The following is a 26844-nucleotide window of genomic DNA, read 5'->3' as shown; positions in this document are numbered from 1 at the left end:
AATGTGCTCTGGGGTCGGGCAGGACAGAAGTGGCCTGTCCGTGTCATGTGGCCCTTTCTTTGCTTCTGAACCCCTGGGGATGGAAGTGCCCAGGTAAAGCAATGCAGAACTGCCTTGATTCAAACAGCTCACCTGCAATTCCTGGGCTTGGAGTAGCAAATAAGATCTTTTCCAACTTTAAACGTGATTTCTATTCCTGTGTGAGCCAAAAAACACTGAAGAAGTTCAATTAATTTTTTTATAAATAGTTTCTAACAAAAAAATGGAAATGCCTTTCTGCCTTTTTGGTGTGTGTATGTAGTTTTAAAAACTCTCAAAGTTTGGTTGCGTTATCTTTTGAGAAATGAGGAAACACTGGGACATCAGTGGTTTTTCTTTCCCCTTCTCTCAAACTTGTCTGTGCACTTCAGTTGGAGTTCAGTACTGTTTGAGCTTTCCACAAAAATTTCCTAAATAATTTGTTCTAACTATGCCATATTGGTAAGAGATCACCACTGTGATTCTTCTGGTTTTACAGGCATTGCTGAACTGTGAGGGCTACAGTGGTTCGTGCTATTCAATATCTGTTTTTACCCTCATAATTCTTGGATTATTCCCTGTGACATCCTGTCAAATCTCTTCAGTTTGGACTCTTGTAAATGATGCCCCTTGGGTTTCTCTGAGTGCCTACAAACAGACAGGAAATGTTCAGCAGTGATTAAAGCCCATCAATATACTCTGTCAAGTAGCTGCTGTATTTAAAACTATAGGTAGATAGATCTTATTAGTGGAAAAATTGGTCAGGTAAAGTAATTATGATGTTTATTTCTAAGCTACATAAGAGGACACAAGTACCTATACATATATACCTATATATTTATGAAAAGCAATGCGCTTAGAAGAATGCAAAAATTAAAACAAAGACCAAGTAACTCAGAATTTATATTTTGCCTCAAACCTCTAGTTTATTTTAATTGTAGGTATTAACTACTATATGAATACTAAAGTGTAAAAGTAAATATGGAAAGAAAATGAAGTTTTTACTGCAGCCCAACATTATATTTTTTCACTTGAATATTTGTTTTTCTATATGTAACATGCAGTTGGAATGGAATAACAGGTAGAGAGATTATTGTTACCAGCTTTCCAGGAACAGGTAATGGGTAATTCTTTCCTGGGCCAGAATTTCTCTGTGGCAAATATCAGTTTTGAACTGCTGATCTGAGGCTTCAAATTTGTATCTGACGGACCCAGAGAAGGGACTTTTAATCTGCTCTTACATGGTATTAGAAGGAATTCTTCTAAAGTTACACATGGAAATCAGATAATTGTTGAGGGGAAAAATTAAAAAAAAAAGAAGGTTGTTTTCTCTCCAAACCATGCATAAATCTCTTGATAAATCCAGTGCTGAAGGTCATGCTTTGCACATGTAATAACACACCCTGTGTATAATTTTTACAACCCATCAACAGATATGTTGCACACTCTAAAGAAGTGTGTTAGTTTAAGAATTTTGGTGCTGTGGTGGGAGATTTTCAAGGGAGATCACGTTTAGAATTGCAAAGACTACCCCAGGGGTCATGTCTCTTGTTCTCTTGTCTTGGCTTTTGGATCAAGAGCAATCAACTTATTTTGAAAAAGCCCAAACTTTGCTTTGAATGGCCTGTCCAGGAACGAGTCCACAGCCCTGCTTCTAGTTAGGTTTTTTCTCACTTTGGAGATTTTAAACATGAATGGAAAGGTGGTTGAAAGGTAAATCATGTTGTATTTCATGGTTTTGGAGCCTTCTGCTGCAGCCCCTTTCAGCAATATGTGTCACCTCTGATGGAGTGTGAAGCCAGGCCTGTGTTTGGGGCTCTTCACTAATTCAGCTCCAGAACCCCAAATTTTCAAACTGCTCTTAGAGGTGTTCATCTTTTCACGAAGGAGGGGAGTGAGAGGACAGAACCAAAGTGATTGTAGCCAAGCTTTAAAACTGGAGCCAAATTTCAAGAGTCATTAGATTTGAGGGGTGTGACTTCAGGTGTTTGTTTATTTCAGAGACAGTGGCAGGTGACAGGCAAGATTTAGATCAGTGGACACTCAGACTCCCAAACTTTGGGATCAGGGCTTGGATTTGGTCTGGGAATTTATCTCTCTTTTCTTCTTTTTCCGGGAAATCTCTTTTTTCCTGGTTCATTATACATGCATAAAACCTGTCTTTTACTAAGGCCCATATACAGGTCATATACAGGACTGCTGCAGACCGTCCTTGCTGTCTTTAGACACCAATATTCAGTTTGCCAACCTATTACTCTGATCTAGACTTCACAATGACTGCTTAGATACATTTAATTAAAATGATAGACTAGAGATCAACCAAGAAGTGTTGAGATAATTTCATTCCGTAAGGGAAGAAATAAGATTAAAATCCAGAAGGGACTCCCCCCTCCTTTTCCCATTTCTCCAGAATTACCATCAGCCATGAGATTATCTCCAGGGTTTCGTGGAGATGCATAAGCCCAAAGCATGCCATGAACATCTACCCCTGAATGGAATGATCCATCATTCATTCAAACAAACAAAACCCCTTCTGAGCCTAATATCCTTAGTGTCATTGTTAATTATAATATGCAATCATAATCATTTTGGAGGCAGACCTGGGGTTAATTTGGCCAATCAACTGCTGATCATTAACAGTGGCCTATTGAAGTGTAGGAAAATGATCCCCTGTAGTTCCTACACATATGATGGAAGTAATACATTGTGTTCTTTTTTCCTACAGGCTGTGTGCCAAAGTATTAGTTTTCCCTGTGACTCCAATTCACAATTACTGGATACTTCCAGCTCTTATCGTTTTCTATGAGCAGGTGGATAGGAAATCGTTTTGGCATAAAGTAAACAGGGAGAGGTGCTGCAATGGGTTGTCTCTGTTTTAAAGGCTTGGTGCTGGTCTTTATTTTTTTGTATCTCTGCAGTTTTCTGTTTATAGCAGACTTTGAAGCAATCTGCAGGTTTGTTTTGTCAGAAGTACAAAGAAGGGGTCTTTTGTGGCATTCAGTTGTGTCATTCTCCTTCTACCTGCACTGACACTGTGCTACTCCTCAGGAGCTTTGCTTCATTTGACTGGTAAAAACTGATCTTAGAGAAACCTCAAAAATAGAAAAAGATGTGTCAAAATCTTAAATCATCTCTGCTTTTGTGTTTGAGCATCCACATTGTAGTAAGGACCTGTCACCATATGTACGTATGTGCTAATATACCTATAAATTGGAGGGGGATGTTTATTTGAAAACATAAATAAATACAAAATATTTTTCTATTTCACATCACCACAGAGTATGCAGTTGCGAAGGCAACAGTTTAAAATTATGAAACTATGGTATTTGAGTGGATAGGCTGGCAGGATTCATGTTAATTGAATTAATTGTGTGTCCTGTGATTTGATGGCCTTTAGTGAAATTGCAAAGTAAATTGTTTGTATATGAAGTTATAAATGGAAACAAGTGGATCCAAGAGGTCCCTTTTCACTGGTAAATTAATAAGTGGTGGCCAAAATGACTTTAATAAAAGAGCTGATACTCAGATAGTGGGAGGCTGAATAAAATTAAATGTCTACAGTAAACATCTCTTTTTCCTGTGTCTAAAGAAGGATTTCCTAAATCAAGGCTGCCAATCATACTATGTTTTAACTACAGTGAATTGAACTGGTGCAAAGTAACAGAAGAAAAAAAAATTGTATGAATGATCATATAAATTCTTTCTCCTCTCTGTTTCAGGATTATTGTCTTGGAAAAGGGGTGCTGTGCTTGAAATGGAACAAGGCGATGATTATGGTGAAAGGCAGAAAAAAAGCCATAGTTGGAGGATATTTTGACTTTTTTAAAAAACATTTTTGCCCATGCACTAGTGCTGAGGAAACATGAATGGGCACAAAAGTCTATTTTTAATGAAAGAAAAGAGTTGATTCACTCTCAGGCAGTAGTAATGTAACTTATTTTATAACAGCAAGAGCCAAGCATATGGTATTCATCATTAGCAGTAGCAACAGAAGCCGTTTCTGCCGGGCTGTGGCTGGATAACGCCGCTCCAGCGGCGAGCCCTGCCTCGCTGGGCTCCCACCTTCCTGCTGCCAGCCGGGCCCTGGCACCCCTCCTACCAGTGCCCATGGCTCCCACCCCACCATGTCATCTAAGATTCCAATCCCATCAGCTGCTCTTGTATTTGTGGCCTTCACAATGAGACAAGTTCCATAATTAATGGTGTTCTACCTTGGTTTGCCGCTTTTTATGTGGCTGGTTATGAGCTGTATTCATCTACAGCACTATCAGGTCTATCTGAAGAAGCACTATGTGACAAGAAGAGCTTTTTATTTATTTTTCCCACCTCCTCTCTCAGTAATTGGCTGGGTAGCTTGGAGATGGGAATCGAACCTGGAGCTGTCAGTGAGCAGCTTTTAAAATGTCTTTACCATTCCCCATTATCATTATGCTTACATACCACACCAGCAGCTAAGCTTTGGCTTGACAGTCATGGCCATCATCTCTATTCCTCTAGAGCTTTCAAAATGTTCCTCTAAAGCAGAAACTCCTGGCAAAACATCAGGACAGAGACAAATGTTTAATATTTGTGTTACTAATGGTAAAACTGAGCCACGGCTTGTTTCTAGTGGCCAAACCCGAGTGTGTTGTGTAATGAGAGATCTCCATGTGGGTAGCACCCCTGTCACACTAGCCCTTGCTACTAGAACAGCCCAGCTCCTAGCCCTGCAGACACTTCAGTTCACTCAATGACCTTGGGTGTGCTGTATTAAATTACACCTAGGATGAGAGGAGGTTTATACAGCTATTTGTATTCAGATATCAAGTTGGATGGCAAATGATGGATTTTGGAGTGGGAAAACTTGAGCTCTGAGCTTTATTGTATTTGTGGATACTAAGTGATTGGACATGAGGCACATGTAAATTGCTTATAAAAGGAGGGCGGAATTGCTAAAATTGCACATGAACTACAGAAAAACGGTGTGCTGAGGCCCTGCCACAGGTTGCCCAGGGAAACTGTGGCTGCCTCGTCCCTGGAAGAGTTCCAGGCTGGGTTGGATGGAGTTTAGAGCAACCTGGGATAGTTGAAGGTGTCCCTGCCCTTAGCAGGGGGTGGAATGAGATGAGCTTTAAGGTCCCTTCCAATCCAACCTATTCAATGATTTTATAATCCATTGTAACCTTTATTACCTATTAACATTCTCCTTCACAACTTTTATTCTTATGAAAAGTCACTTATTCCTCAACATCAAGCTTTCCTCTGTTCATTTCTGTATTTGTTTTAAACTGAGAGAGATGAATCCAGCCATGGGCTGGCCAGTGAGTGCCCTATTGTTGTTGTCTTCAAAATTCCAATTCAGTTTGTACTTTGTTTTTACAGAATCCCATGGTATTGCGTAAAATATTGTTATGTTATGCTGTTACTAGTTTGCGTCAAATCAGGAAAATAATTGGAGGCTACCATTCATCTCAGAATATTTTAATTAGTGGATTTCTTTATCTGTCTTAAATTACTAACAACTTCCTCCTTGCAACTAGATAAGTATGGAGGGCCTCATTAGTTGTCTCTACATTGCACTTGAGCACTGCTAGAACTGTAAGTTTGTGACTGAAACGTGAGTTTTGCTTTCAGTACATTTATGTTCTAGTCTCCCCCTCCCTCCACCATCCCCCCAGTTTTCCATGTGAAACACAATGCTTTTCTGTTAAAGCCTGGCTTGTAATGATGGTAGGACTCTGTGAATACTAATACAGGTATTTGTATTCTCTACAGGGAGGGCAACATCAGTCCTGTTCTGTAAATACGTACAACAGTTTATGGCTTTCATGAAATATTGGAGGAATGCAAAGATGAGAAGTTTAGTAGCATGGTAAGAAAGCCAAAATCCAAACAATGCTTCAAAGGCTTTTAAAATAAATCTTTATGTTGGCGTTGACAAAAGTGAAGTAGTGCTATTTGAGACAGATTTTTCCATTGAGAGGAAATTTCAAAAGCACAATTATATTCATATTTGGCCAAAGTGGTGTCTTATCTGAGGCCACCTAGATGCAGAGAAAGATGAATTAAAGCACCAGCCTCTATCCAGAGCCGAGGGAGTTCTGGTATCCCTGTGGCTCCCAAGGATAATTCCCCTCTCACATGTAAGCTGATGATTTATTCTGTAGTACAAAACCTCCCAGACATTTTGCATGAAAAAATTTCTGTATTTCTGCTTTGGACCACTTTGTTCCCCTAAATTTAAGTATCTGCTTGGCTGAGGCAAACCATTAGCCCTCATTTAATACCAAGGCATGAAAGTCACTAATGCAACAAACTAATAGTTGAGGGCAAAATTTAGGGTTTGTTTTTTTTTTAATGATAGGTTATTTCTTCTTCATTCCCTTTGGAAATTTTTCCAATTCTTGTAAGTATTTGTGAGAAAACTGAACTGATTCAGCTTTTACTTGAAAAGGAAAATGTGATAGGTCCAGCGTCTGTGTTTGCGTGATGCTGAATACCCATATAGGACAACCCTTGTCCTGTGATCCACCAAATAAAGTGGTAACTTCTACCTGTCAGCCCCCCAGCCTTTAGCAAAGCAGGAGCAATGAAACTGGAACAAGGAAAAAGGCTGGGAAATGGTATGGGAAGGAGAAGAGGATGATTACTTGCAAAGCTAAAGCTACAAATTTCCACTCCTACTTGCACGCCTTGGAGAGAGGAAGAGGAGGGTGATTAGGGTAGGTGGCTCCACTCTGCCCTGTTATTCCCTGGAGAGGTGGGGATGCAGCATCCTGGACTTTCAGACTTGTGGCTGTTATGGGATGGGATGAGCACTTTGGAGATTTGGTAGGAGCAGGCAGATTTTACCAGTTTCTGTTGCCAAGCTGCACACCACAAATGTGTCTGTAAGCCCTGAGAAATAAATATGACTGCAGCTTTGTTTATAAGTGGCATAAAAACAACAGAGACAGACAGTCAACCAGCTTTTATAAATTATAATTTTAAACCAAAAACATAATATGAGGTCAAGGCTGCTGCTCTGATTTCCAGGAATTTTTTTTCTTTTAATTCCCTGATTTTTACCTCTTCCTCTTTCCTGCACTTTTATCCATGTTCAAATGTTCAAAGCAGAAATAAATGAGGAATAAGGAGTACTCTTCTCAGAGAGTAAAAGATGAGGACTTCAAATTAAATTGTGGGGTGTTTTAGGTCTTTGATCAACTTCATGTTTTCCTGAGGGAGAAGGTGTGCAGCCCTTCAGCTTCTGTTGTTGTATTTTGGGACTTCAGCTAAAGACGTGTTTGTGAGCAGCCAAAATGGCCTTTGCAGCACATTGGGGGACACAGATTTTAAATCAGTTATTTAAATTAAAAAAAACCCCCAAATCCCTAACAATTCCACTACTGCTGTAAAATTCTCCCAAAGTCAAAGGTGTAGTGCTTGCATCGCTGATATTGGTAGCAGATACAGGAATTCGTATGAACTTTTGCTAATTAATCTCAACAGTTTATTTAAATTGAACAATATTTGCTTTTGTTGTTTATCGTGCAGATGTCCTCCCTTTAGTTTTTTTTCTTTTTGAGCTTTCAAGGCTTTTATTGCGGCCTAATCCCTTCAAATGTACTGTATATCACATTTATGAAATGTATTGGTACCAGAGAGAAGCAGACGACTTTGTTTTTAAACAAAGACCCCGGGATAAGGGGCAATGTTTTTCCCCTCACAGGTGATGGAGTACGTACAAAGAATGCAGCAGATAATGGCAGTCCTGTCCTCTGAACAGATGGTGATGGTCCTGTTGCTAGGATAAGGCCTGAAGAATTTAGTTTTTAATTCCACATTATTTGCCTCAGTGCCATGAATATCCCTAGGTTTCCTCAGGCAAAAATACAACAAATACACAGAAAGAGAAAGAGAAGTGACATGCGGATAGAAAAGGAGACAGAGTACGGGAAAGGACTGGAGCCAGGTCAATAGAAGCTTTTGGGAAAATGTCTGCTCAGCTGTCTGCAATCACCTGGGTTTGAAAGGCAGGCAGGAAGGAAGATTGGTTTGGCATGAGAACGAGGCCTTTGATGCTTTAGATACTACAGAGAAAAATACGCATTTCTTCCCATTAGAAGTCTGTTGACTTTCCTAATTAAGATAAACATGTTTCTGAAGAAGTTAGCTCTCACAGTACTACATTTGTAAGAACAACCATGCTTTTAAAATATATACACAGACAAGGACGTGTGCCAAGAACTAGTGCTGGTGTGGTCTTACAAATCACTTTACAGGAATATTTTTAAATCATTGCTTTATTTAAAAGTGAGTGAATTTCATTCCCTCCAGTCAATTAAATATCTAATTTCAACTCAAGTAGATAATAACCAAAGTATTTTTATATAAATGAATGAACAGTTAGAAAACTGTTAAACACACAGCCCTCAAGCATGAAAAATATATTCGTTTAACTGTTTTATTCTTTTATCACTAATTTACTACAGAGATTTTTGCACTTACATCATTTTTAGTTTTGGCATTGGGGGAAAGAAATCTTATTTTAAAAAAATTAATTCAGATTCAAATTCTCAAGGATCCCTGTACCATCTGAATATTCCATCAACCATATTAAGGATGTGGTGGATAGTGCTGGTGGAGTTGTGATTTTTCCACAATGGCAGTTTTGAAGGAAAAAAAAAAAACTGTGAAAACTGCCAGTGACCCAGTTCCCACAACAAAGCACGTGTTAAATGTTAAAAAACATGTTGAATTCATGAAAGGACACAGCTCCTGTAAAAAGGTGCAGTGCCTGAGGTTTGGGGGATTAATTGCAATATTCTCCCCTTTCTAGGTGCCTGCACAAAGCCAGACTGTATTAAGTGATTTAAAGGAGCCCCCATATCAGATGCTCTGGGATTGGTGAGTGTCTGGTTCAAATTGTTGATTTTTTTTCTCCTTAGTGATTCTGGTAATTGGAATGTGATCCATGCCACCCTCATCATGCTTTATCACACAACAATGGTAGTGAGAAGGAAATTACATGAAGAAAACACCTCACGTTTAGTGCCTAAAAAGAAGTTGAGGAAAATATAGATGAGACTACATGGGACAGAGAACACACCGTGTGCCAAAATGCATTGTATCTGTTATTTATATTTATGTGTTTATGCATATATATAATTCATGCTTTTTTCCTCAAAAATCAACAGAATTTAATTTTATCAATAATGGTGTGTTGTGTTTCAGTGAGAGTTTCTGAGCTGGCTCATTTGGAACAGAAAATTTTGCAGGTCTTCAAGCAGCTCCTGTTGTCATTATCTATCTAGAAATACTGTTAAGTAATATAAAATGGATCAAAATTTATTGATATTCAACTATCTGAGTATCACATTGTCTTGGAACCTCCTAATCACCAAACAGGCAAAAAAAAAAAAAAATTCACTAATACACTCTCACTAATGTATTCTATTTCCAAGCACTCCTTCACTTTTTACTTCAATCTTTGGTGAAATTGATGATTGGTTCATAGAATTTCTTCTCCCTCATCTTCATAATCTTGAAAAATATTCAACCAGCTTGTTGAATATTTTTGTTTCTTTCTTAGTACCTCTAGATGTTACCTGGCTGTTCTCAAGTCTCAGTTTTTCAGGGTACAGTCACTTGTTCTACCACATTCAGAGGATCCATAGAATTTTGCTTAATATTGGATGTTCATTAGAAGGATGTCTTGGGTGCAGATGACATCTGACTATCTGGGGGGACACAACTCCAACTGCTCCATGTCTTGGTGAGGCTGCTGAGTAGATGTATTTTTCAATTTATTGTACAAAATGATGAGGTGAATTTGGTTCACAGCCCTTCATGTGTAAATAAATAAAAATATCTCTGAAACTTGATTGGAGGTGAAAGAAACCATTTCCGCTGGAGAGCGGGAGAAGTGGTTTCCCATGCCGTGCTCTTTGTGACACACACAGAAGCCTTTGTGGCTCATGTTGTTTATCCTTCGTATTCTAAGGAGTCACACACATGCCTTAAAATGGGATAATGTGTCACTTCTGACATTGCTCTTTTTCTATAGTTTGTGTTCTTTCCTTAAATATTGGCTGTTCTTTCAGAAGCCCATTGTGAAGAAAGATGTGTGTGCTATTCTTCTCAATTCCTGGTTCATAAAGTATCATCCACCGTGATCTTTTCAGATTATTAGAATGGAATCTAGATTGGAAAATGTCTTATTTCTTAATCTCATCACAAGGATACATGGATTTCCTTAAAAACCGAGTTTTCTTTGCTTTCTAATCTTAGACCATTTTTTTTAATACAAAAGCAAAAGGTGCCAGTGGCACAGCTACCTCATGTAATGAAACACATAGATTTCTCTTCTACTTATTTTATTTCTCGCATTCATCATTCATATTTAATGCCACAGGCATTTGACTTCTTAATTCCCTATATTGAATTGAAGAGGCATGCACAGCATGCACTCCAGTTTAATGACTTGTAATTCTTCTTCATTGATGACACACTTTTTCACCTGGAAAACTTGTGGTGCCGAACTTCTCTCACATGTGTGATGTAGTCAGTATCCTTAACAAGGTGATGATGGCTGGCGAGTGGAATGACTGGAAAGTGTAAGGTCCTAACCTTAAATGCCTTTTGGACTGAGAGAACACTGGCCTAAGGGTTTTTCTGGTGAGATGTAGATATATATATACACACAGATATTATTTTTTTTGTATAGTTGAACCTCAGTTATTGACTTCTCTCCTGCTTGCTCTAGGACATGCCTCTTTGCTTATTCATTCTCTTTTTGTGAGCCAAATTTCAAGTAATACACAACTTTCCCACCCTAAGCTAATTAGCATTAATCTACTGAGTAGGTTTGCCAATAATATTTCCAACAGAAAGGTTTCGTAGACTTCAGCAGGGCTAGAAGATCATATGAATGATAAATTACAGTATCTGACGTCAGTATTTTGGACTAAGATATGATGGACTAAGCAGTATCCTGAATGCTATTGTTTATTTACAGACATCTCATAGGACTGTTGTAGTTAGGTTTAGTTACTTGTAAAAGCTTAAGATTTTGGAATAAAATATTCTGTGGAACTACAAAGTATTCAGGCCATTATAAAAACATTGCACCTTTCCAGGTTTTCAAAGCACTTTAGAAGCATTTACCAACTCTCACGGCACTGAAACATGGGAAGTCTTATCTTTTATTGATTTCCCAAGTGGGTTGACTGAGATGTTGAAGAGTTCTGGTTTGCTAACTGTGAGCACTCTGATAGCCAAATGCAGTGTCTGAAGGAAAACAAAAGATGACGCTGAATTTCCCCTCTAACTATTGGAGGTCTTCCCTCAGGAAAACAAAGGGAAAGACATGGAGATGAAGTTGCCTGGTTATTCAGTGAGACCACTCCTGAATGGGATCCAGGAGGATGTGGAGGGATTTTACAATTCAGTCAGCTCCGGAGTAGAGGAAGAATAACCTTAATTCGAAACCTGCTCAAGGCATGTGTTCTTCATGAGGATAGGTGGAATGTGGATGGAGGGGGAGAGGATTTTTTTGGAAGAGGGGCTAGGTAGGAGAGCAAGTCCAGTTTGGCTCCTTGTGTAGGCTTCAGTCACTGGTGATGAAACCTGTGAAGAGGGAATGTGCAACTTTTTGAATAGCACTAAAATTTCTGTTCCTTAGTAGTGTGGTTATTGAGATTCTCTTTCTTTCCTCCAATGAGACCCTGTGAAACCATTTCCTGCCTGGCAGGGAACTCTCTGTAGGTGCCTATCTGTGTCCATGACTCCAGTACAGCAAATCCACAGCTTGTTCTGATGATAGAAGACTTTATTTGTTGCTGGATGTGTAGTGGAGAGCAGGAGGAAAGCTGGATGTTTCTGGTCCTCGTCAATCTAACATCAATTTTTCAGCAAGCTCCTAGAAGTGAAAGAAGTTATACTTGAGTGAGTGCAGTGATCATGAGAAAATGAGTGTTATTCTGTTCATGAATGATGATTTAACTCTAGTCTTAGTAATAGCCTTGAAGTTTTCCTTTGGAATATATCCTAAAGGATTAAAAAATAAATGTATGGTACACGTTGGAAAAGATCTTCAAACTTTTCAGCATAGAAGTACAAAGCTTATGTCTGGGAGGGATGTCAGAGGTCGTCTGGTTCCAGCTCCTGTCCCAAGGCAGGAGCAGCTCTACCTAAAATGTGCTTTGGTTGTCAGGTGGTTTTTTAGCCTTGGAAGTTTTCTGTTATTTTCATAACTTTCCAATAGTTCTCCCTTCTGCCCCCCACCATTGAAGATCTTAATGTATTTAGTGTTCTGATTTCTCTTTAGTAGCTAGAAATGTCTCAGAAAGTGGTTATTAATAAATCATTAAAGGTTTGCATTTCATTTCCTTGCTGCTCTACTACTCTTTATTTCCAATCATAGTACAAAGTCATTTTGAAAACAGAAGGAAGGAGGAATCTTTTACAACTGAGTCAAATCTAAATGATGGGGGTAAACCCAGAGATTTTTTTTCTTTGCCTGGAATACTCTTTGTTATTCAAGTTATTTGCTTAGCTAAAAGATTTCTTAGCCTGATCTTGTTTTATCTGGAATCAGTGAAGAAGAAATAATCTTGCATGCAGGGCTTTACAAGCTGCATATCTTGAACATGGAGTCACTTCACCAATAGGGCTTTCCTGGGAATAGGGAATAGCAAGGTTGAATATAAGGCTTGATAACTACAGATATTTTCAGTAGCACCAAAGGAGGTATGGGAAGTGATGAAAAAACTTATGAAAGGTAAACGGACTATAATTCATACTAAATATCTCCCCTTGTGCAGAAGCTCTTTTTAAATTACTCAGATAAATGAGCTCATTTATGGAATGTTTTGTACTGCATGAACTTATATGGGCACCTGTCATGTATATATATTTTTAATACTGAACTCATATAGATGGCTTAAAGTCCCCCTTGCCCTTTAGTAAATTTAAATCTCCCACAAAGCTGCTGTACAGTAGTCATAAAGAAACATTTATGGTTCAACATAATTTCCCTTCATTTCTTTTTCTCTTTCCTTAAAAAAAAAGGCAGTTTAAAAGTAATAAAGCACTTCCTTCTGTAAATCTTTGATCTTTTTTCTTCCTAAGGGAAGATTAATTTGTAAATATGCTAATGGATTTGTATAATATGAAACCTTCATAAGAAAAACTACATTAGTTCATATGAATGAACACATCTATCTTATTCAATTTATAAACTAATGGCTGAGAGCATCAACAATGCATTCTGCTCAGTCTCGTGTCCAAAATCACTGCCTGTGATTCAAAGACAACAGAGAATTTTGCAAAGAAATGTAAGCTTGACAGATGTTATTTTCCCTGACTATTTTTTTTTAAATTTGTTTGCAACAGTGAGATTTGCTGCTGCTGTAGCCAGGTGAGTACCCTGCTCTGAAGAAATCCTGTGTGATAGGAGTTGTATCATGTGGATGTAATGTATCCAGCTGCATGGCTTCCTAAGGAATCCTGGTGGTCTCCAGCAGGGTGCTGAGCCTGTAAGCACAGTGATCCCTCAGGCAGAATCCCCAGAAACTGAATGACAGCAAAGTGTTCATCCAGGTGGCTCACATAGCTGGGAAGCTGACCCTCACCAGCTCCTCTCTGGGACAGTGATCCTGCCACTTTCCTTCCAGCTGAAAGGCTCGGAGGAGTTTGGTTCCACCAGTGCAGGATTTGGATGCAGTGATCTTTGTGGATCTCTTCCCACTCAGGATATTCTGTGCTGTAGAGTCTCTCTACTCCCCCAGCCACTGCGGCCGCACTGGGCCAAAACTGCCCTCTCTGCTCCGTGGCAGGAGGAGATGGGACGTGGGCAAAGATTTCATGGGGGGGATTCAGCCAAGGCAAGTGCAAGGAAAAGTAGTTCACTGGAACCTCCTCGTATTCCTGTTTGTGTCCTGGGTGTCTCCAGGCATTGCAGAGCTCCATCCTTCTTCCCTTTATTCCCCCAAGCCTGCAGTTCGCTTCTTTCCTTGATTTTGCCTTTATTTGACTTATTCTGGTGCTTAGCTGAGAATCCAGAGAGGGTTGGGGTTTGCTCCAGCCCTGCCTGCTGGTGAGGCTGTGGCTCCTCTTCTGGGACCATGGGATTGGCAGTGGAGAGAACATGGAGAGGGTGGGGTAGAACCTTCTGCATCCATCATTTTCCTTCTGCTAAGGTCTCTTTGTTATTTAATTTTCTCCATGATTTTTTCTCCTGGTGCTCCTTTGTCTCTTTTCTTCTCTGGACTAAACAAACCTAATAGAAACTTGTCATTATTAAATGAATGTAAAAACCAAAGTCTGTGCATTGATTCAGAGGAGCTGTGCTGTATGGTCACCCCATGGCACCCCAGCCCACAGGGGAAATGGCTGCTCTTAACCATGGGCTCATCTCTCTGCCTCTCCACAAGGAAGAACTCCAAATGCTTTGGTTTTATTCCCTTCAATATCTGGCATATTTTTTAATAAAAAGTGTGTGGAGAGGATTTAAATTGATTTGAATTTAGCCCTAATTTTGATCCAAGTTCGTTTGCAGAACGAAGCTCAGTGCCGGAGGAGTCCAAGTGGTGCCCTTGTACCTCTAAGCACCTCTAAGCTTTATACGGTGATTTTTCAGGCCTGGTTTATTAAGGTAAGCACAGATATGTTGAACTTCAAGCCAGCATAGCCAATGAAGGATTGTTTGATGTGCTCGGGGTACTCAGCGCTGCGGAGCCGCGTCGTTAGCAGCTTCTTTTCCCAGGGGCTGACAGATTTGTGTCCGGCTCCAGCTCATGGCTTTCATCCTGCTGCCATAAACAAAAGGTGTGCATTTCTTCAGGCGTGGAGCTTACCCAGACTCCTTCCCTCGTTTGATGCTATCGTGCTCTGGATAAGAATAGAATTGTAATATGCACCTTAAGGCAGGAGAAGAAGGGGCGCAAGGAGGCAACCCACGGCTGATTCCTAATAGGGGTGGGTGGGAAGGAAGTGTCAAATGCTGCTCAGAATAGATTAATATTATAAAGGGGTCTGGAAAGATCAGAAATAGGAGAGATTCAGATCTCTTTTTCCCCTTTCTTTTCTCTCCAGGAAATTCTCTCCAGGGCTTCTCAATAAGAGTGGGGACGGAGGGTGAGCAGAGCAAAACTGGTGGGAGAGACGTCGCTGCTGTAACGAACAGAGCTGAGCCCACAATGCCAGAGATTCTGTTCTCTTTAAAAAAGAAAAGGCAGGGGGTGGAGGGAGGTTTAGGCTTTTCTCTAGCAAAGTTTTCTTCCCAACAGTCAAAAATAATAGAAAGTAGACATAGAAGAGATCTGTTAATTGATCTTGTCCATATCTTGCCCAACACAGGGTTATTCCCTGCAGCATATTTACTAGTGCTGAGCTCAGCTTTGTTTTTAAAACCTCCAGTGACAATCTCCCGAGGGAAGTGGTGAAAGCCTGACTCTACAGCCTACTACATCTCCTTGTCGATCTGCTTTGCAGAGGGAGACTCTCACAAACCAGGAAATATTTTCTGACGTTCAGCCTACACCCCTCACTTTTTTTTTTTTTTCTTTTCATTTCTGTCTTATTAATTCTATTTATACTCTTCTGTATCATGCAAAATAATGTCCTTCCAGGAGCACATCATGAGTTCTAACACCAAAAGGTTATGTTCTTGAGAAAGAAGAGCTTTGCCTCATGTTGGTTCTTTCTCAACCAAAGTAAATGCATAATTTAATTACCTGATCCATTGCTGGTTCATGGGTGGTTGTTAAACACCTACTGCAGGTAGAAGTTTAGGTCATCCTCTAAACTCAAGAGATTCTGCATGAAAAGAGCCAATAAATCAATAGAATGAATCCTTAGCATTTTTTAAAATTTAATTTCTAATGCCTATATTTTTTTTTGTTTTACTTCATCAGTAGAAGCCTTTCTGCAAAGCATGTCCTTTTTCGTTGCCTTTCCCTCGCTCCTAATCTTAGCACTAGATCGTGATTTGGTCAAGGTCCTATTTAAATAGTTTTGGGGTTGCCAACATGGTGTGTTCTGATATTCAGATCTCATAATCCAATTTTGAAATTAAAAAGCTCGGGGCAAAAACACTCACACAACTGAAATGCATGTTTTTGAGCACTGAGCCAGTGTTTTCTTAAGAAGAATATACCAAACCTCCTCTTTCTCTTCCCAATTAATATAACAACTGTCACGCACAAAATCTCCCTTTTTAACTCATGCCCCGTGTGAGCACAAGAGACAGCGGAAATGTAAGCTGGGCTATGATTTGGGGAAGGTATCTGAATTCCAGCTGAATGCAGAAAATATGCAGAAGAGCAACTGATTTATAGTGCCTCATTTGCTGTCTTAGCAGAACGATGTTCTCTGTATTCCCAACAATAAAAGCAACAGTGAGGAAAAAATAAGTCAGCGTATTTCCCTCCCATACCAAGGCTTTTTCTCCCCTCTGCCCAAGTCATTATTTCAAGTTTCTCAGTATTAAATCTAAAGGTTCATCAACTCACATCTTTACAGCTCTGTCTTTCTGTATACAGGACCCTGTCTGCCTGTTTCCTCTATTGCACTATTTTGTTTGTACTACTGTAATCATTTTGCTGGCCCAGATCTGTGTGGGTGTGCTGGCAGCTTTACAACAAAGTTACATGGGAACTGAGTTAAGGTTGAATATTTATTAGAAGAAGCCATCTGGCGTCAGGCTGTCTGTACAGGGGGGCTTATTTCTTTAGTAGTCTCTCCTTTTTCTTTCTAGCTCTTCCTCCCTCTCTCTCCGTTTCTCATTTACGTGCCGCATATATGTGAAAAGTGGAACACACATCTTGACATATTGATTTGATTCTTGATATTTATAGCAATTAACCCCTCTCATGTGATTATCTCTGTCGCCTCACCCCATACCTCTCTCTCTCTCTCCCCCTCTGTTCCCAGGGTGGGGGAATGCTTGGGGTCTGTTCCCGTGGTGGCAGCCCCCCGGATGCTGCTGAGCTCCCACTGCAGCCCCTTCCCGCTCGTGCTGCTTCTCATAGGCTCCGGGCAACTACAGCTTTGCTCAAACATCTCTCTCCTGCTCTTTCCACACTTTCCCTCCTCCAGCTTGTGAGCTCATAAAAGAGTGCTGTGCTCCAAAATCTCCCAACTCACCATATTAAACAAACTAGCCAGCAGAAGGGTGTCCGTGCTATTTCACCATTTGTATGACATCGCCAGGCTTCAAAGTGCAGCACTAAATTGCCAAAAGATGTTTACTTTACTTGCTTAAGAGCTCCTCGTAATTCAATTGTTCTCTCTCCCGCAGTAGAAACACACATGCATCCTGAGCCGTGCTCTTGTGAGCTCCCACTAGTTATTTACCCACGGGCTTTCCTCCGTTGTTTTTTACACAGTGCTTGACTTTTTTTTTTATTTTTTTTTCAGGGGCTTCTGACTCAAGGTAATTTGTTTTTTCTGGGGTGCTCAACCGCAAGGACCTTGAAACACGCAGCTGTCTGGCTGCCTTTTTTCCCCCCTCGCTAATAGACATTTAGTGTTTTTTCCAAAATAATAAATTTTTTCCTTTTTTTTTTTTTTTTTTTTTTTGCTTTTAAACACGCACAAAGCTGGACATCCAAAATTGTTGGTCACCTTGGAAAACCTTGACCTATTTTTCCTAGCAGGCCAGGGAAGCTGATACAGTGAAGCTGGCAGCCCTTTCCCACCATTCCTGACTTTTGTAAGTTAATATTCCGGCCTCACAGCCTTGCATAACCTCCTCGTTCATCGGTGTGGTGGTTTTGGTGGTGATGCCAGGTGGGAGAAGAGGAGCACTGGGCAGTAGAGATTCTTTCCGCTGACAGAAACAGTGAGTCACTACTGTCCTGTGATTATTCCCTGGCCTTTTTTTGCCAAAAGCTGCCTGCAGGGATGAAAGGAAAGTCCTTTCTCCATGACCTATGCCGGGGGTTAGCAGCCTCCCAAGCTCCGGCAAAGCACAACACGTGGGCTGGTTTTGAGCAGTGTAAAGTAAGGAATGAGGGCTGGGAGCCGTGGTGGCTCCAAGGACGTAAACTGGGAGATGTGGTGGTTCCCATCTCCAGCCTCCCACTGCTTTCCCTCTGGTTGGATGGTTGGCAGCCTGTTGTCTCCTCCCCCAGGTAGTTTCTCTGGGCTTGTCATGTCTTTTTGTATGTTTAATCTGGGAAAGAAAAAAAGTAAGGGTTTTTCCATGTGGTGATCTAGGATGGATGAGCAACAGCCCTGCTTGTGGGAAAGGGATGGGGAGTGGAGTGAGGAGTGGGAGCAAGGCAAGGAGGAGAAGGTAGTGAGGGATGGGTGATAAAGGAGGCTGGAGAGAGGAGCTGCTGAGCTCATATTCCTTCCTCTTTTCTGAGCTTAAATGAAGGGGGCTGCTCATAGCCCACAGTTATTCTTTCATCCATAATATGAAAGGGGGCCAAGACGGGTACTCTGGTGAGTGCCAGTGGTCTTAGCTCCTGATTCTCCAGCCAAATGGGAAAAGGAGGGTGAATCATGTATGTAGGCTTTGTTTTCCATGTCTTATGCACAATGACCTGAGTCAACCCTGGATCTGAAGCCCACCAAACTTCCATTGCCCAGCAGAGTGGAAGGGTTGTGTCTGAATCAGTGGGCAAGAGACATTGACTTTTTTACTGCTGTTAATTCCATTTGTCCTTTGGCAAGACATTTAAGTCATCGTGTCTCATTTGTAAGAGCATAATGATGATTGTCTTCAACAAATATTGCGAAGTAAAGGCTACTGTTGGTAGTAAAATTCTCTGAGGTGCTCAGAAGAAAAGATGTATCAAGGTGTGTAGCTCAGTTTCCTCTGTCAGGCCTACAAGTCTGGCAGCGATGCTTTCTCACTGATATAAACCCTATTTTCTGTACCAAAGAACAGGCAGAGCTGCTCATTACTGGTGTGAACAAAATATATAAAAAGCAGGTCGAGTTCAGGTTTGCTTTAAAGCTTGTTGCACTTATCAGCTTTCCATGCTCTCTGGACAGGCAGCCTGAGTATTAATCTCTGGTGAAATATGTCAGTGCTTGCCCTGGGTTGGTGTTACACAGACCAGACCAGATAATGCCTGAGCAAGGACAGTAACAGGGCAGCAGCTTCTGACAGGGATGAGAAAGCAGCTCTGGATGAGTGTTCAGGAAGGAGCAGGACATGGGAGAACCTCAGTGCCAGATTGAGTACTTTAAGCAGTGAGTACTGTCACCAATTAAAATAACCATAAAAAGCCAGACATTCCTCACTGGAATAATTTGTAACAGATCCCCAGTGCTGCGTTACCTTTCAGCAGAGCTCTGTGAGGGAGCCATGGCCTCTGCAAAGTATAGATCTGATCAGGAAAAGAGGCAGAGAAAAGCTTTTTCCCATCCCAGACCACACCATCTCATTAGTGTCACTCTGTGATGGCACTCCTGAGGCTCTTTCCCCATTTCTAAGAGCAGCACTGCTTTTCAGCAATCCCTGTTCTAGTGTCCCCCTCCTTCCTAGGACAGACACCTGGAGAATAACCCTTCTGGCTGATTTGGGGTAACTCACAGAGCTGGTGACTGGCAGCATCCCCTGCCACCTCTCCTGTCCTATAAAAACACCAGAAGTGCTCCAGGCGTGGATTGGGAACTCCCCCAGAATAGAGGCGAGGGGAGATAGAAATGCAAACCAAGACAGCAGAACCACTGAGGTCTGTCCTCTGCTCACACCCTTGGAAAAACCCCCTTAGTCCTTTGTTTCAAATATTACACCCAGAAATCCCCAGAGCAGCTACTCTAATGTGTAAACACAAAGTAGGAGAATGTGGGTCTTAAATGTCTGCCTTCAAACTGACCAGCAGCTTGATTTCCAGTCCCAGAAGTGAGGAAATACTTTAGATTTGTCTGTTCCCACCTTTCCAGGTAGTCATTAAAACTTTCCGTTGAGCCTTTTTTCTGTTTGATCAAATTTACCTGTAGCTAAACTCATTACTTTTGTTTTTAAACACACGAGTATAAAGGTGCTGGCATGCATTTGAATGAAAAACACAAGTTTAATAATAATAATGATAATAACAGCAAAGTAAAATACAGACTTCAAAACATGAATCCAGGCACTGTGATTTGTCTTGGAAGAGCTGAGGATCTGAACTGTAGTAGGACCACGTGGCCCCTGTGGTGGAGCAAACCCTCCCAGCCCAACGGTTATTCAGAGAGAGAGCCAAGTGACACAGTTAAATAACAACTGTGCTAAAATCCTCAGTGCTTCAGTGTTTTGTAAAAAAGGAGGAGGTTGTGACAAGAATGTATTTTGAATTTTTGAGTATGAAGTGTTTTCGATACCAAACCCAGCCTATGCAGTATCCATATTCTGTTTGAATGACTGTTTTTTACAGCAGTGAAACATCCTTGGGATCCTGAAACTTATTTTTTCAGATGTCAATGTGCCCAAACAGGCCTGCTGCAGATAAGACCCTTTTATAAGAGGGATTTTTGCTGCATCCCCGGTCCCTCAGAGCACCCTGGCTGCTCCCATGGGGCTGCACCAGCCCCAGATACTCCACTTATGAAACAGAATGTGGTTTAAAACCCAAACTCTTCTCTCTACTGCTTGTTTAGTCCAACAAAATGTGTTTTATTGTTGTTTCTTGACTTTTTCTTCGCAGACACAATTCCTCTAGGCTATTGTTATTTCAACAAAAGGAGGGGGAGGATAGGCTCAGCGAGTCACTCTGTGGCTTTCTGGTGAGGAATTAAGAAATACTCTAACAGTTTAATAATGATAATCTCCAAATAGTTCATAACGGCATTAAGGGTAATTAATGACATTTGAACAGTAAGAGTACTTAATCCCTAGGGAAATGTGATAGGCACAATTTTATTTACGTCTGAAGTTGTTTCAAAGGTAAAGGGAAAAGATTAATCTGTTTTTAAAATGGTTTCATACTTGCACTCTTTCAGATTTTATCTTAATTTAATGTAAGCAAATAAAAATAATAGCTTTTTCACTAATAATAAAAACTGCATTCATGTTAGATCCAGCATTAGGTTAAAAATAAAGAGGAACTCTTATATGTTTCCTGTGGGATTAAGATTTTCTGAAAATTATAAATCACCAGTGATACTGTGGTTTACAAAGAAGGATAACTTCTTCTAAAAGACCCACATATTTACATTTTAAAAACATTTTTCATAGCCTTTAGAGCCATTAAAAGAACTTAAATAATTTTGAGGATAAATGCTATGTGCTTTACCTTTTATGTTTTAGCAGCAGTTCTTATTTTCTCTCCACACAGCTGACCTCCCTAAACCTTTGAAAAATGCTGTTACATCCTTTTACGTTTTCACAATTTTACAATGAGGGGAAAAATAACTCCTGTGATAGTTTTTGAGATAATACTCGAAGCAGCCTGATTCAGATGTTTAGCTTTCTAAAGTCAACAGAAGGAAAAGGGTTTCATTGACCTTGGGTTTTGAGAATAAATAGGATAACACCTGATTCGAGACAGGAAGCTTTAGCTGGTGTAAATATGCAGAGCAAAGCAGAGGGTGTCAATCTAGTTTAGCATTTGAATGCAGCCTCTGCTCTTTTGGTTATGCTCTTGAGCCTGTTTCTACTTTTGGCTCTTACATTCCACAGAACTTCTGTAAAATCAGCAGGGACAGTGCTAATAAATTTATAATGTTGTTTTGTATTTCTGAACATAGTACCTCAGTAATTAAGTGAAATATTTATGATGAATATAAAACAATGCAAATTCATTTGTTTGCCTGAAAGCCAGCTTGTTATTTATTTAGATTTATCTTTGAATGATTCTTAAATTGAATCACAGTATGAATGAGGGTGATATTTAAAGCAGAGAAAATTTGCTATAGTGTATTGATGCATCACACTGTATTAGCTAATGTTAAAGCTATGCAGAGGATGATTAAAAAAAACCCCAGAAAACAAAAAATATCTTTGATCTAAGAATAATTCCTTTTTGTCTTTTTTTTTTTGTTGGTAGGAGTTCCACAAGCTGAATCAATTTCCCACTGCTGAAATCTTTAATAAATCTTATGTTTCATTATAGCAAGCTATGCATATGCAAACTGGATCCTGAATTACAGGACAGGTAGGTTCAGGATAATGTGATCTAATTTTCACCTCAGCTGGCTATGTTTTCTTTCATGGACTACTACTTCTAGTAGTTTTTATCATTTACTGTTTTCAGTCCTCTAACAAATTCTAATCCAATGAATGTAGTGACCTATGAAAGGAAATGTCTGTGCAGTGTCCCTGTGTTGACGATTATGAACTAAATTGTTTACTTCAGTTGGATCTTTTTCCCCCTTCCCTAAGTGAAAAATATCTTCCAAAAATAACTTCCTTTGCAAACATAATGCTGTTGCTCGCCTCAGCTTTCTGCTTGACAGTTATCATGTTCATATCATGACTAAGGAAGGTAACAAAAAAAAAAGGAAAGATACGTATTCAGTTTGAAGAGGATATTTTACTTGGAAGCCATTATGTGAGAAAGCGTTGTGTATCCACTAATTGGAGCAGCTATAGATTTTTATTATATTTTATCTAATTTTGGATGGATTGCTAATGTGCTGAAAAATTATAGGGGCTCACAGGTGGGAAGACTTCACTAAGAAGCACTAAAGTGCTTCTTGCCTGGTCTTGGTTTTGGCAAAACAACCTTGAGCAACCAAACGTGACCAACTCTTACATGAATTGACCAAGTACACTTTCCATAAGGGTCTGTCTTACTGTCAAATCTACAGCCAATATGGCCATTACTTGGGAGCTTTATTCCTCAGTTTTATCATCATTTTATGTTTATTTTATGAGCATATAGATAGATTTTAAAGTAGCTTTGGCTCATTACATGACAGCATCTAGGTTGTGATGTTCAGACCGAGAGCAGGGCTCCTGGACAAAAGCAGGGAATGAAGTTTCTACCTTATGGTGTCTTATGTTGCTACCAAATGTGCTGCCACCAGAGCACATGGACTGTGATACATGAGCAGGTGAGGGCACAGGAATGAGCTGTGTGTGTCAGCGTTGATCTGTGACGTGTTCAGCCCAAGGTGAAGGTAGGCACCCGCAAGGATTTGCAGGTTGGCATTTCTATTTTTTGTTGGTTTCCTAATATCTTAAGAAGGAGATAAAAAGAAGACTGGAGAAAATGTGGGGCTTCCCATAAGGAAATGGGAAATCTGGTTACCTGGGATATGGAGAAGGCTGAGCTACTCAAGGGCTTTTTTTTTGTCCCAGTCTTCACTGGGAATAGCTCCAGCCACACCACCCAAGGTGCAGAAGGCAAAGACAGGGGCTGACTGTGGGAGATCAGGTGTGAGATCATCTAAGGAACCTGAAGCTGCACAAGTCATGGAACATGAGGAGACATATCTATGTGTGCCCTGAGAGAACTGGTGGATGGAGCTGTTGGGACCCCGTCCATCGTGTTTGAGGAGCACGGCAGTCCAGCGAAGATCCCGCTGATTGCAAAGGTGAAACTGAACCTCCATTTTTAAAAAGGGGGAAAAAGGAAGGTGCTCACCTGTGCCCAGCAAGATGATGGAGGAGATTGTCTTGGAAACTGTGCTAAGGAATATGTAAAATAAGGAGGTGAATTGTGACAGCCAGCATGGGTTCACTACAGGCAAATAGTGCCTGATGTGATAGGATTAGAGTGTTGTGGATGAGGAAAGCGCAACTGACATCATCTACCTGGATTTGTGCAAAGGATTTGACGCTGTCCTGCAGGACAGCCTTGTCTCTAAACTGGAGAGATTTAAAGGACTATGTTTTCAATAAATCACCCATGCCTGCTGCTCACTTTCTGGGCTCTTAAAAATTATCTGAAACATGCTGAAAACATAGAGGAGCACTCAGTAAATTTAGTTGGCTTGAAATGTGCTACTGCGTGTTACTATGAGAATGCTGTTCAGAGTCTCTTGCTGCCACACGCGTCTTCTGGAAAACAATTTCCTTTTTGGAAATGCAAATCAGGCACTATGGTTTGATGCCATAAAAGGACTGGGAAGTTTGAGTCCTTTGATAGAGAAATGTTAGTCACAGGAAAGGTAATTGAGTGCTGTGCTACAACATTCATTGCTGCAGAAATTTCATGTGTGATTCTGCCTTGGAAAACTGAAATCCAGACATGATGGGCAGTCCTTGTCCCTTTTCCTGTCCCTATGCTAAAAGGTCTTGCTAAATTTCCTTCTTTACAGGCATTCCCAAGAAAAAGATGAAGTTGTCAGCTTCAGTAAGTACAACAATGCTCCTCCTCTTCAAACCTCAGTGGCATGAAATTTTCAGCTTTTTTTCATTTTTAAGATATAAAAAATTATTTCTCCTGGTGGATTGCCCATATGGAGAGATTTAAAGAAATATATGAGGCACATTCATAGCAAAGAACAAGTGAATGTTCCCACTCTCTCAATTACTTTTGATTAAAAAAAAAGGTATTTTGAGTAAATCTCATCATTTTAGGGCTGTCTCAAGGCTTCAGAGCCTTGAGCTGGCAGTGGCACAGAGGTGGGGGGTGTGTCATGGAATGGTATGGGAGGTGAAGTCCTGTGATCATTTCCATCCAGCTCCAGAAAGGAGGCTAAAAAAACCCTCTTTGAAGGAATATTTTGGTTAACATTATATTTCCTGATATTCCCGGATCACATGTGCGGTAGAGTCACGAGATTGTTCAAAAATCTAAAAATAGAGCTCAAAATACTCAAAATAGGATTTCAGTGGTATAAATAACAATTTAAATCAGGGTGCAGAAATAGCTCGTGCTCAGCTCCTTGTCTCTATGCCGAGCCCGATGGTGGCGGGGCAGTGGTGGCAGAAGGGCTCCAGCCCACGCTGTCACTCCTTGAGCTGTGCTGCTGCTCTGGGCTCCCCCATCTCGCTCCAGATTCCAAGCTCACCATCATACCCGTGGCCATGGCTATGGTTGGACTTCATAGAATCATTGAACGGTTTGGGTTGGAAGGGATCTGAAAGATTATCTCGTTAGAGCACCCTGCTGTGGGCAGGGAAGCCTTCCACTATTCCAGGTTGCTCCAAGCCCCGTCCAACCTGGCCTTGGACACTGCCAGGGATGGGGCAACCACAGCTTCTCTGGCAGCCTGTGCCAGGGCATCACCATCCTCACAGTAAAGATTTTTTTCCTAATATCGAGTTTAAACCTATTCTCCTTCAGTTAGAGTCATCTCCCCTTGTTCTGTCACTCCAGGCTCCTGTAAATAGTCCCTCTCCATCTTTTCTGTAGGTTCCCTTCAGGTTCTGGAAGGCTGCAATTAGGTCACCCTGAAGCTTCTCTTCTCCAGGATGAACATTCCCAATTCTCTCAGCCTTTCCTCATAGCAGAGGTGCTCCATCCCTCTAACTCTCTCCGTGGATTTCTCTAGACTCACTCCAAGACCTCCAAGTCCTTCCTGTGCTGGTGACACCAGAGCAGAAGGCAGCACTGCCAGGACTCACCAGGGTGGAGTAGAGGGGCAGAGTGACCTCCCTAACTGTTTGGTCTATATAAATAGTAATATTTTACTGAGCAGACATATTAAGTTTTTGGCCTTGGCTTGCTGATGTCATTTCAAAAAAGTAGTTGGAAGTGGCCCATGAGAAGTTAAAAGTGCATTTATTCTGAGAAAAAAAGAAAAGGAAAATTAAAAAGAAAGCTATATTTTTTATAGTAATGACTTAAAATGTCAGATGGGCTTTGCTATTGAGCCCTTGGTATGTTTTTAGTAAGGGGACTACTCGTTCTCCCTGACCCCCACAAGAAACCCACCCCAAACCCACATTTATGTTGTTAATAGCCTAACTGCCTCAGTCCTAAGATGTGACTCTCTGCTGTGGTTGACAGTGCTGGGGAAATAGCTGGCTAAGTGATTCTTGGATTTTAAACCACAAAATGCTGGTCATGAGTCCAATATTCACTTTTCAGCTTTGGGAGGAACAGGACTTTGACCTCAGAAAAAGCCCAGTGCCTGTACTCAATATCCTCATGGATATCTTTTTCTTTAAAAAACATATCTATGAGGAATAGACCATAAGATATAAAGAAAATAAAAGTCATAGACTATGGGCTAGTAGTGAAGTCATGGTAAAAATAAAAAATGACAACGTAGAAATGAGAACTTAGAAACCAGATTTCACCCAGAAACTGAACTGCATATATTTTCACTGCTCTTATTGGCTTTCTGAAAGCCACTTGTTGCTAACAGAGTTTTATCTCCATACATTTAAGTCGAGATCAGATACTATGCCAGTAGCAAAAATTTGCTTTAATTACAAGATGAAAATAATTTTTAGTGGAAATTGAAGTCATTTAGGTCTCAATCCTACAAAGAGTTTTATGCTTGTGTTTAATTAGTGTTAATGTCTCTAAGTAGTCCCATGATGAATCCTATTGATGAAAATGGTGCTGCTCAGCTTGGGTACAGCTAAACACATAAATATGTCTTTGCAGGGTTAAGGCTTGGTTTGCAATTGCACAGATTGATTTTCACTCGAGGTCTTAAAAAGGAAAGCTTGAATTTTGTGTTAGAAATACATTTTGATTTCACTGTTCTATTGCCCTGGTCACTAAGATAAAGGCTGGACATAGTAACCTGTTGATTCAAGTACTAAGCTACACACAGTCCTTGCTCTCTACCCTAAGAAAAGGTTTAAAATCCTTATTATTCCACTGGTCTGACTTCCACCCTCTCCTAGCCTGCCATTCCCACTAACAAAAGTATTTCCACTACCCCTCAGAGAAAAACAAGGCCAGAGCAAATTATTCAGAGTAGCCACCTGCTTCTACAGTGTAGATCATGTAATCAAAGAACAAGAGCACTACAGTGATGGAACACTCATTTTGGATGGCAAATAATTTATCAAAT

General features: G+C 40.5%; 2 long non-coding RNA genes across 2 annotated transcripts in view; one reads left to right on the top strand and one right to left on the bottom strand.

The window, feature by feature from the left end:
* Window positions 1-11791: 11791 nt before the first annotated feature.
* On the bottom strand, window positions 11792-15884 carry LOC121670606. Its single transcript, XR_006018171.1, has 2 exons — window positions 15717-15884; window positions 11792-11899 (listed from the first exon to the last, which is right to left on the bottom strand). It is a non-coding gene; the product is annotated as an uncharacterized LOC121670606 (long non-coding RNA).
* Window positions 14539-26844, top strand: part of LOC121670604 — a 140656-nt gene continuing 128350 nt past the window's right edge. Inside the window, exon 1 of the long non-coding RNA XR_006018169.1 lies at window positions 14539-14635. This is a non-coding gene — a long non-coding RNA (uncharacterized LOC121670604). The remainder of the gene's footprint in view (window positions 14636-26844) is intronic.

This window comes from Corvus kubaryi, unplaced genomic scaffold (assembly GCF_017639235.1).
Source record: "Corvus kubaryi isolate FWS band 111438036 unplaced genomic scaffold, C.kubaryi_AGA036_p1.0 37396, whole genome shotgun sequence".
NCBI lineage: Eukaryota > Metazoa > Chordata > Aves > Passeriformes > Corvidae > Corvus > Corvus kubaryi.
The sequence above is the reverse complement of the archived record's forward strand: the minus strand, read 5'-3'. Positions and strand labels throughout refer to the sequence as shown.